Source organism: Hetaerina americana, unplaced genomic scaffold (assembly GCF_022747635.1).
Source record: "Hetaerina americana unplaced genomic scaffold, ioHetAmer1.1.p SCAF_2, whole genome shotgun sequence".
Lineage (NCBI taxonomy): Eukaryota > Metazoa > Arthropoda > Insecta > Odonata > Calopterygidae > Hetaerina > Hetaerina americana.
The window spans coordinates 61,253,213-61,266,564 of record NW_027286763.1 but is presented as its reverse complement, the minus strand read 5'-3'; positions in this window follow the sequence as shown (position 1 = coordinate 61,266,564).

Genomic DNA, 13,352 nt, shown 5'->3' with positions numbered 1-13,352 from the left:
CTGTTTGTGTGTTAACCTCCCCAGATTATTGAAACTTAGTGTCATCAAAGTGAGCACACAAGAGTTTACATAATACACAAGAGTTTGAGGCATGGTTCCTTCTCCTTTTATAAACTCTATCGCAAATAATTTTTACATTGATGCTCCTGAAATGGCATCACTTTTTTCACTTCTAATTCAACAAATGACAATATTGACAAATTAATGAAAATTTCGATGGAATCTTAGTAGTTTTGTTGCTCTTCATTACTGAAAATTTCATTGGATTCAGCACAGTAATGGGTCTAAAGGTTGGTTTGATAGGTGCGTGTAGAGCTGACCTAATATTAAATTCAGCAACATGTAAAATTCAAACATGAGGTTAGGGGGTCAGTTCCTTTCCCTATACCACCTGTGGTTTCCCAAAAAGATCTGGTACCTGAAAAATCATACAGTTTGGGTAAAGCTCAGGGAGCCGAGAGAGAAGTGTCACCCAGAACTGAACCCGGACCTTAGCCCAGGGTTCAGTTCTGGGTGTCAGTAGCCCAGTTTAGTACTCACTGGTCTACCATACCCTTTTGGATATGATAATGTGGTTAATATTATTATTGATTTTAAATCCAACATATAAGATTATTAAAGTAAATGGCATTCACTGCAATGGTTAACTTTTATTGCATACCAGCATCAGCTGGTACATCCTATCAGGTATAAATAAATGACTCTTTCTTGGTTTAGATTTCTGTGTGCATTTGATTGTTTCCTGTTTATTGAGAAAGTCAATTAAAAACAACAGGGAAAATAGGACAATTCCATATAAATCAATATGATGCAGACTTGCTGGATGAATGAGGAGTTTTTTGGTGGATAAGAGGATTGTCTCAAAAGCTTCCAACCTCAGCATGAAGATGGCAGCACTCTTCAACAAAAGCACTACATTGAACCTCTCTTCAATATTGCATACTTACTTCTGTCCACTTACTCCTTCCTCACTTGCCTAATGTTTCCCCTCTATCGCAGTCTTTAATATCCCATCGCCAATTAAAGTGCTCTGCATACATTTTTCCTGCCTCCTGATTGATTTCTCCCAACTCCGCTCTCTCCTCTCCCACCAAATCTAGCACTTCCTCATTTGTCCTTCCATCTGTCCATTTCATCTTTCCCATCCTTCTTGACTCTCATATTCCCAAATCCTTCAATCTATGCCTATCATCTTGCTTGAATGTCCATGTCTCAACACCAAACAAAACCATGCTCAATAACAAAGTTTTGACAAGCCTTTTCTTAACATCATTGCATAATATCCCAGCCATCAATTCCCTCCTCCTAATGGAAGCTTCTTTGCCTAATGCAATTCTTTTTCTAATATCCCATTTACTTGGACCATTCAATCTAAAATAACTTGTTTATGAACTACTATTTTATTGCTCAACCTAGCTTTCCTCTTTCTCAAAAATTGCATAACCTTTTTTTCCTACATTGATCTCATTCTATTCCTATTGCACTGACTTTCCAATTCACGCAGCAATGGTTACATGCCCTTGGTTGACTGGCAAACTTCAGCTTGATCATTTGCAAACCAAACCTATTGTATGAATGCTCTATAGACTTTCATTCCTATCTCATAATCCCTATAACGTTACGCCAGAAGCTTGTTCAAACGTTAGTATTACCACATCTCGACTATTGCTCAGTTGTCTACGCTGATGTGAATAAGGAGCTAAGTACAAAATTACAAAGGCTCCAAAATTCTTGTCTACGATTCATCTTTAATATGCATTTTAATGAACGTGTAACTCCTTACTATAAAATGTTGAATTGGTTAAAACTCGATCAGAGGAGAATGCTTCAAAAGGCCTCACAATTATTTAAAGTTCTGAATTCAAAAACCCCTTCATATTTATATGAAAATTTTATATTCAATTCACTTACGACAAAGAGATAAACCCGCATTACAAAAACATTCCATCTTCCCAAATACCGCACGGCTATATATGAAAAGTCATTCAGTATTTCATCCAGTAAACTATGGAACTCTTTGCCTAATAAAGTAAAATTATCCAGGAACACATCCCAATTCAACAGGAAAATGTTTGAATATCTGTCTACCACACTACCAAAATGACCTTATTACTGTTCTATCAGGCTAAATATTTAACTATTGTTCTTTGTATTTGTATGTATGTATTGTACTATATGTTTCGTTCAACTGATGTTAAATTATGTCTTGTTTCACTAGTTTAGAACCAGTTTCACTCCATAGGTTTCAAAACCTAATGTAACCTGTATTCTGCTCCAAGGGACTTTGCTCCCAGAGCAATAAAAATTGTTATATATATATATATATATATATATATATATATATATATATATATATATATATATATATATATATATATATCTCCAGTTCTTCCACTGCCTCTTTAACCACTCTCCCTACATATCTGCATCGCCCTTTCTTGAGATGGATTTGGCAGATTGATCTGCCAAAATTTTCTGGCCAAATTACTCCTTTATAAATGCTCCAAATCAGTCCATAAAAACTCTTACTCCCACGTTTTTCTAAACTCTTAAGTAGTTCCACCAGAATATTATCTACCTCTACATTCTTATTTGAATTTAAGTAATGATAACTCCCCAATTGATGAAACTTTTTTAGAGTGTACATAGGTTTTAAAGTTTAAACTAGGTCACTTCTTGCTTCATGCAGATTTCTGTCATTTTCTCTCCACCTTCATTCCTTCTCCCTCATCATTATTCCCTCCTTTCTCTTTACCCACCGCTGCTTTTCACTCGCCAGTGTTTCCTTCCCAGAACAAACAATTATTTCCTCTAGTCGATGGCACAAACTGACTTCCTCTTCCTCCATGCAATTTCTTATTGCCATATAAACTTTAATTAGAAAAGAGTTTGTTATTTAAGTTTTCTTCTCAGTTAAAAATATTTTATAACCCACCTGCTTTTCTTCCTTTTTTTTAATACTACTGACATTCTATGTTGACTTTCTTTCCTTCCAATTTATATACGTACTTTATGTAGTGCCATTGTTAGTTCATATTATGTACTGTATTGTATTGAGGTACTAAACAGATAAACATTATTATTTTGCTTGAAGATAATTTTGAGAGTAAAAAGTTAAATTTCAAGCTGTTTTTATTAGAGATATTATTTTTGGAAGAGCCATTCAATATGAGTATGGTTTTGTGATCTTGAGAATTGTGTGTTCATCAGCTGATGGCAAGTATCAGGTTAAGATGCAACTTATGCTTTTGGACACATCCAGCTAAAACCCAAATTTTGCCATTATCTAGGAACCAGAACTTACTAGAAGACAACTGGTGGCAGTAGGTTAGGGGCTCAACTCCTTTAGTCTGAATGTGTTGATTCAATATACAACTGGCCTTGATATGTACTCTATTCTCCATTGTCAACCCAACTTTCATGTATGGTCATGGTTTCTTTATTGATAGAAACGGCATAGAGAATACTTCTATGTTTTTCTGTTAGAGATACCCACACAATCATTATACTCATAATTACAGGTATACAGTAGTTACTGAAATATAAAGTAATAGTGAATTACATGTTTTAAATTTATTCCTGATGGGTACTAAATTTGTCATTAATGTCTCAAGATGCATCAAATATTGTAAAATCATCAAAACATTGCTCAATACCTATGCAAAAATTGTAACTCCCAGTTTAATGAAAATAGAATTGAAGACTTTGCAAAATTAAATTCCAAGTTCAGTCCATGAGAAAGAAATCAACCATTGGCAACACATCATGGTTTTTTGGCAATGAGTCATAAGCTGATAAGATTTTTATGCACAAAATTACAATCTATTCATTAGTGCATTATTTAAAAAAATAAGTTAGGAGATTGCAATAATGAAGCTTAAATTTATCATTTTACATTTAAATTGTAACCGAAATCAATTATGCTTGACACAACCAATTTACTTGACTATAAATTATTTTGGGGTTTTTTCTCAGCATCATCTGTGATTCTTTCCTTTTTCATTGCTTCCTCATCAACTTCTTGCTCTTTTTCTATTTCAATCAAACCAACTTCATTTGTTCCAGCAGCATTGGATATGGGTGCCAGAAAGCTGTTCTGGTTCTTGTCAACTATTTTTTTAATTTCCTTTTTCCTTTTCAGCTCTGGTATCTTATACTTCCTTCCAATTCCTAATTGACTTTTATTTATCTCTAAAGTCTCCAGTACTAAACTGTTTCCGGCCTTTTTCTTTGCATTATTGATTATGTCCTTCTCCCTTTTACTCAGTAATGCACCAGAATTTCGCTCTGTATTTTTTTTCAAATTGGATCCCCCATCAGTCTCAGATTCTCTCATTGACTTGTATTGAGCAAATGCCCGAAAATCTGTGGGCTCAATGTTTCTCACAAGGCTTGGCAATGCCTCATCTCCAATTTTTTCTCCTTGATCTGCTGCTAGCCTTTGTAGATCTCTTGGAAAATCATCAGAGAGGCCCTCAAGACTCAAAAGTGTAATCCTGCATTAAAATATAATATTGCAACCTTCAGCAAATTATGAAATGATAATGTATCATAATGTAACCCGAGGCCTTCTTCGAGTAAGACTCTTGGACTGGAGTCTTACTTGAAGAAGGCCGAAAGCTTAAACTATTTACCATGTGACTGTCCTTTTAAGTATTACTATTTCATTTGTCTTCTATTGTACCGTCCCAATATTATACTGCTCGTGTGAGTGATCAACCCGAAGGTCGGTTTGGTAGGTGATGGCAGAGTTCACCCAGTACTAGGCCCTATATGGCATGTGAATATTCACACATCAGGGTAGGGAGGCCAGTTCCTTTCCCTGTGCCGGTTATGGTTTCCCAGGAAGATCTGGTACCCAAAAAATCACATAGCTTGGGTGGAGCTGCAGGTGCCCAGAGTGCCTTGCCCGGGAATGGAACCCGGGACCCTCCGGTTAGCAGTCCAACGCTCTACTCCCTGGACTACTGCAACCCATATATATGTATATACATATACATATATATGTATATATATATATATTAACATACATACATATATTTATACATATATATATATATATATATATATATATATATATATATATATATATATATATATATATATATATATATATATATTAACATACATACATATATTTATACATTTATACATATATATATATATATATATATATATATATATACACATATATATCTTATTATGGATTTATATGCCTACTTTTTGTACTGATTTCAAGTACTTATATCATACTGTAAGTAACAACCACATACCAATGTTTTCAATAAATATGATCTGAAAATTTAGTAGTGTTCTTCCTAGTATATTTTATATTTTGATAATTATAAATAGTACTGATTGGATGCTATTCCTTTTAACAAGCTTGAAACTGTTTAATTCATCAGCAAGTGTTAAAAAACGCACCTACACTACTTTCTTGTTCCAGTGGTATAGAAGTACAACAGCAGTTTAGTGGTGAAGTCATTGTTCTTTGTTGATCCATTTGATATTAACCTCTCATGCTAACAAATGGGACTTAATATTAATATGTTTTTATTGTATTCATTTTAATAGTTTAATATAATCCTTGACTCAATCAGAATGCACCAACAGTTATTACATAACTAAAAATGCATTAGGTCGGGTAAGTCCGTATACTGACGTAAAATGCCTATCAAAGAATTGATGTCTCTGAAATAGTAAGATTGCATTAAGTTGCTTCAAAGAAGAGCAACAGCAAATTTATAAAATAATACAGCCTGAAAATAGAGAATTGAACCTTAAAATTAAATTTTATCAAAAAAGCAACATATTTCCCAAATTAATATTTTGAGGTAATAGAAGTAAAAAAAGTTGCAAGAACTTGTAGTAACTGTAATTGTTAAACATTGCTATCATAGAAAAAAAGAGATAGATAACAGTACAAATACTTTGTACAACATAGCTACTCCCCTTTGGAGTTTTATGCTAAATTTAAGCCACACTTTCAGTTAAATATTTATTTCTATTCATTTAATATCTGTTTCCTATTTTGAATTATTATTGCTTTCATTTAACTTATCAATTTTCTATTCATGCACATGCTATGTTGTAGGTTATAAAACTATTTCCCCCTTTGATAGGCCAAGTATGTTGTTGAACTAATACCAGTTTGTCCATGCCAAGTATATGCATGCATTTGTTCTCAGGATGTACATGATTACCTTACTGTCACCATATAAAAGTGTGGTATGGGACTCAAAAACAAAAGTTTACTTTTGTTGGTAAAAAAAATTACTACTTGGTAATGTGCAAGATCTTTTACAATCCAGAAGAGACTATTTCATAGCTGGTGATGAGAATAGGAGAGTTATTCGTGCATGTGATATCAAAAATGAATGTGTTATTAACAATATCTTATTCTACTTAAAGCTTCATTTGATTCCACTGAACATTCCTGGACTAAATTTCTTTGTCACATTGTCTATGGGTTTCATATGTCACAACATTTTGGGTAACACTCAGTAGGAAAATTTCAACATTCCCATGAGAGACTATATTTTTTTAACTTATGGGTGAACCTTACCAGCAGTTATAGCCTTCATTTTGCATTCAATTTATCTCTATTGTGCTCACCTTCAATCTATATCCATTAACTCATGTCATACCTTTGCAACCTTTTGTTTTCAGTCTTTTAAATCTTTCCCTGATATCATAAAGTCATCAAAATAGCATACTATCAAATGGAATCTCTTAAAATTCCTTGTTAATATTCCTGTTACCCTAGAAATTCCAAAATACAAACTCGTAAATTGATGAAGTCCATGTTTATTATTGATTTTCAAGTACTTTCATGACAATGATCACACTTCAAATGGTTAAGAGTATGGTTCGAAGATCCAAAGTAACCATAAAGCGCCCCCTACTGATGAGGTAAAAATACCATCTAATTTTAACAAATGTTGATATAAATCAGGGAGCAGTGCTTGAAATTGAGCTTTATACCTTGAAATTCACATAAACTCATTAATCCCATTCTGCTTTGGTGCACACAAACCACCAGGATCACTCTGATTGATGCAAAAGTATATATATCCCACTACATCCAAACATATTTCTTCTATCTGACTTGTAACCTCTGCCTTCAATGAAAATAGGACTGACTGTAGTCTGCTAATAATTGGAAGAGTACGTTCTTTTATTAGTAAATATTTGCCTTATTGTGTTTAATCACATCTGAGTTCATAGTTTTGCATTCTCTCCTGTGAAATTGTAGAATTCTTGCTACATTTTATTGTACAGTATTATTTAAGAGCAATTGTCATTTTCCAGGTTAGTGCATTCACCATGTTATAGCACATAGAGAAGTCATCTCATCCAGGGGTATTTGTATGCCATTGGGCTCACATGGTAAGGTGTGTACATGTGTAATTGATATGCAATGTATGCATCAATTATTGATATATACTAGGTTTAAAGGAGATGAAACATTTCCTAATTAGAGTGAGATGTGATATTTTCACTCAAAATTTTTATTTCCGCTAATTTATCAAAGTAAGGAATAGATAATTCCATAAATTATCACCTTATGCTCTCATTTTTTTCAATGAACAAAAGTTGGTCATCTGCTTTTTTAAACTACCAATGTTTTATGGGCTTATTTTTATGCTAGAACATTATCATATACAATTAAGTGAACTGACCGCTTGTTGCTTCCTTGCCTCTCTTGACCATTTTTATCATCACTTGACATTCTGCTTTTCCCAGGTGGTTCTAAAAAATTTCTCTGCAAAACATTTTTTGAGTTATGGATGTTAAAATTGTTGGAAGGGCTACGTTCATATCCATTTTGCTTCAGTGCCCACTTTAGTCTTCCTCCTTCTTCATGCCCCTTTGCCAAAAGTCCTCTTTTTTTTCTCCACTTTGAATATTGTTGTCTATTGTTATTCATAATATTTTTAGAATATTGAAAAGAATGGAGATTTGCATTGATGTCTTGTTTTTGGTTGATAGCTCTCACTTGTTTGCTGAACATACAATCATTGCATTGTGTGGTATGCAAATTAAAAACCAATGCAAGGAAAAACAGCAAAACTTCTTCATACATTCTTTGGGCTCTAAAAAAAACTGCATTTTAAATAATTTATATATTTTTTAAATTATGATTTCATTATGATTATGTTTCCATTGATCCAAAAATCTCATTAAAAATCACCTATGAATAGATTATCAAAATAATTTTTGATAGGCTAAAGCATTCAAGTCACAGTAATAATGAATCTCAACCATTAATAAAACTACAGATTAAATTTAAAACTCCTAATAATTATTATATATGTTATACAATAAATATCTTTAAACATACTATATGAGGAATCTTAAAATGTAATTTAATTCAATGGCTGCTAAGCTGCTGTCAGAGTAGAATTACATTGATAGTCTAAACTAACCTTTTCCTCAAAAGGTTGGAATATTTTTGTACCAATCTCCACCATGTAATATTTTCAAGACCAGATGGATTTTTAAAGAATATTAACTGCACAATGTGACTCCGTGATGAAGCATGGAATAACAAGTATCAAACTAGGTATTAAATAACTGTGGAAGAAGATTGAAAATTTTAAAAAATCTTCCGATTCCACCACATCATACCTGAATTATAACTGTTTAAAATCCAGGAGATCATTTTATCTATTAAAATTAAATTAAATTCTAGCTCCTACTTGCATGCATATGTAACATTACATTACTTGAGGAAAAGTTGAAAATTTTTAATTGAGAGTTATACTTAAAGGATTGATTGATAATGAGTTAGAGACATATATCAATCAGTTCCTACAGCAATTAATTTACACCACCTACCTATCTGTTATTTTTATTACTTGTTACAAAACAAATGCTTGTATCCATGGAGAAATACAGTTTACTCTAATGCCTAAACCATCATCCAAATAAATGTATATTCTTCCATGGTAAAACTATGTAAGTGATTATTTGAACTGAAATAGAAGATTCAAAGGCAATAACGGATCTATCATTAGAATAAGAATAAGGCTCCTTTAGAGTAAAAAACATTCCAATCCTTTATATATATATATATATATATATATATATATATATATATATATATATATATATATATATATATATATATATATATATATACACACGAGGGTCATCCGGAAAGTAGTACCCGTTCGTGAAATAAAGACACAAAAGTAAATATTAACAAACATAAAAAAATTTATTTGAAAGAGGATACTTTAAACTACTTCTCAACATAATCTCCAAGCAAATTAAGGCATTTGTCATAACGTGTGACAAGTTTCTGTATTCCTGCTGCATAGTCCTTCGCCGCCAGCTCATTGAGATACGCGAGGGACCCATCTTGCACAAATTTTTGCATAATGCAGATGGTGTTTAACAATTTCATGAACAATTGTTCGAGAAACATTGGGAAAATGCTCACAGATGTCATCAATTGTGACGCGCCGATCGTTCCTCACGAATTCGTCAACTGAGCTCACCAGTTGGTCTGTAATGACAGACGGTCTCCCCGAACGCTCATCGTCGTGTGTGTTCCCCCTCCCCATGTTGAAGTTGCGACACCACCGCCGAACAGACGACTCGTCCATTACATTGTCTCCATACACCTCCTTTAATTGGCGATGAATATCACATGGGCGAACGTTTCTTGCATTGAGGAATTTAATCACTGCCCTCACTTCACAACTGGCGGCGTTCTCAATTTTTTTAAACATTGTAAACAATCACAGAAACAACACAGGCAATGCTAGCGTCACGCAACTTGGCTCAGAGAAGGCAGACAAGCCACTGAAGCTATCTGACCTCGTCCAGCGGCTACTCGCGTCGTCAGCACTTCATGCGGCACGAACGGGTACTACTTTCCGGATGGCCCTCGTTTTTTATATTTATATATATATATATATAAATGCAGTAATCAACCCGAAGGTCAGGTACTGCATATTGAGAATATTTAGAAAACTTAAAATTTCATTCTACTTACTGAGAATGAAACATTAAATTTTTTTAATGCTACTTCTTCTCAAATACTTCCTAAATGAGTTAACTATTCTGGTTGTTCTATTTTAAGTCCACCAAATTTAAGGTGTATCTTAACCTTAATGTTCTTGAGGATTTCATTACTTTTTTGTCATATGAGTATTCTAATCCCACATATATGTACATAATTTCATCCTATACAGTGTCCTATACTAATTATAGAATTAATGCATTAAGCAATAGTTGTAACCCTTTAGTGCACTATTGGTAACTAATGCTTCATCATACACAAATTTAGCGGAGTTGATAAGTTCCCTACCTTCTTTCTCTCCTTCCTCCAGTTCTTTTTGATTTCTGTGCATGTTTATTGAAAAGATCAGTTGATGATAAACATCCCTGTCTTTCTCCCCTACCTTTTCCCATGGTACTGAGAGAACATCTCAGTGTGCCCTGTCCACTGAAGCTCAACTCTCCATCCACACTTGTACAGTCTGGGATGTACAGTTTCTGGATATTTCATCTATTCCTTCAGTGCATTCCTATCTTCTGCAAAATTTTCATAAATTTTGTCCAATTTACTCTACGGAATGCCTTCTCAACATATACAAAGCATATAAATACACCCTCGTTATACTCTATTTTCCTTTCTTCTACCACACCCATTTTTCCTCTGGCATTATGCATACCCATATCTATGTTTGACCTGACCTTCTCCTAAGAAATATTTTCTTTTCTCTATCCTTTTGTGGATGGTCCTAAATAGGTACCACCTTTTCCACATGTGAAATCAATATAATAGATCTATAGTCTTCACATAATGCTGCTTTTCCTTTTTTTGGCCCAGCATTAATAGAAGCCAATACTGATCTAACATAGTATTTTTGTCATATCTCTCTCTCATCAACATCATCCATACAAACTCTTTTTTACCCATGTTTTAAAATTCATGAGTAGTTCTGCGCGAATATGTTCTATTCCCACAATCATATTCGATTTCATTCTCCATTGCAAGTATTTCTAGTCCTCAGCTATTCTCATCAATATTATTTTTCCTTTCTGTATCAAAACTCACTGGCCCACTAACTCTACCATCTAACTCCTCTATGTTATCATTCAATCTTGTCAGAAGTTCTCCCACTACAGTTAATATTTTACCCATTACATCTCTAACAGTGTGAGTAAATTTTCCTTTCTTATTTCCTGGTTTTGCTTTTACCTTCCTCCACAGTGAACCCATTTTACCCTGTCTCTGTAAACCATCCATATCCTTTTAAAACCACTTCCATAAAACTTCTTTAGCCCTATTATTTCTCAACTCAGTTTACCATTTAGTTCATTGCATGTTTTTCTCTTCTAATTCTGCATTTATATTCTCTTATTTCCTTCTCTTATTCAACTTCTTAATCATTTCTTCTGTAATTCATGGCTTTCTAGCTCTCTTTCTATTTAGAATTCCTATTTGTTAATTCACTTCTTTCTAAATTCCTTGTTTCAGATATTCCCATCTTTTTTCTACAGTATCCAGCCCCTTATCTTTGCCCAGATATTTATCAATGACTTTCAGACACTCCTATATAAATCCAGTTATATCCCCTACATTCCATTTTCATATGTTCTCTCCCTTTGTTATTCTCTTGAACTTAGCATTACTCTTCAGCGCACATCATTCTTCTCTCCACTTTGCTATTCATTACTACCTAGTTCTAAACTGTGATCTGAATCTGTATATTCTGTGTGAGTTGATTACTCTATTCCTAAATGTATGCCCTACCATCATATAATTTAACTGATATCTTTTGCACCACTGGGGATTTTCCATGTGAATATACATCACTTTGGTGATTAAACCAGGTGTTAGTTATAATTAAGCTATATCTCCTGCAAATATAGATAGTTTTCTCCCAGTAGTCATTCATTTCTCTTTAATTGTACTCTCCTTTCGAACTCCCATCTCTCTCTTCACCTACTGCATCATTCCAATCCCAAATCACTAGCAAGTTTTTTCCAACAGGTACATTCACAATCATTTTGTCTGTTTATATACACTACTTACTTTTTCCTCCCTATGACTATAAGTCTGCACGTACACCTGAATCACTACTACATTGAGTGGATCTGCTCTTACTTCAACTAATGATATTCTTATTTGAAGTCTCAGGCATTACTTTATGGAATTTGCATAACATATTGAAATGAAATTTAATAATTTACTTTGTAATTCCACACACAAAAGTGTGTAGAATTACAAAGTAAATTATTTCATTTCATTTCAATATAATGATATTCTGGCATTCACCCTTATCATATTCATCATCCTTCTCCCCACTTTGCTATTTATTACTATGGCTACTCCTAATCTACTTGGTTTTGCAAGGTTTGCATGATAATGTTGATGAAGGTCTCCTCTGCCCCTGGGCATGACAGCTGTGGAGGTTAAGCAAAGTCTTGTAGTTGCCAGGACTCAGATCTATATTATTTTCTGTCATTTCTTGGGATAGTAATTGAGGTGGTTTTGTATTCCTCCATAGTGCTTTCACATGACAATATCACTAATCTCTTTTACTGGGTTCCGATACCTATCAAGCTGTCCCATTGAATAACAGATGCTGCACATTTTACTTTTCATCTAGCCCCTCAACTTCAACCTATCTGGCATGAGTGACCCTCTCAGGAGCAATTATCATTGCTTTAACTAGCACAGCTCTAAGTGTCATTTGAATGTGCAAGCCCCTCCAATACATCCGAGTCATAGTCCATTCTGTCATCAACATGAATCCAAGGAAAATTCATTACATGGTGAGCCTTAGAGAAAAAAAAAGCCAGATACAAGATAATGTCAAGGAGATTGTTGCATGAAATAAGTTTTTTAAAGTACTATACAATTAGTCCTTATAAATTTAATGGATTATCAGTGAAAAGCTGTCCATCATCAAAATTTTAAAGAGATTTTTTCATCATAGTTCACTCATATACCCAATGTTTTTCTGTTTACTCTCTCAAGATCTATTGGTATCAGACTTCAGACCAATCTGAGACTAAACTGATACCAAAAGATGGAGTTGAAATAAGAAAGCAAAAATGTGATAATAGGAAAAAATTAGTAAAAGGGAGTAAATATTTGTTAAGAGTACAACTTTACATATCATTCCCAAATCCCCAAAATGGTAAGATGAATTACAAATTAAAGAGTAGAATTTACAATTAAATATTTAAATACTCATGCTGATGAGAACTTGAATGTAATAGGATTAGCTGTGCATTTAATGTATTGCCCAGATACTCCTAATAAGCATCTCTAATTTTTTTGATTCCTTGAATTGTTATGACCACTTTGACCTAACAACATTCTT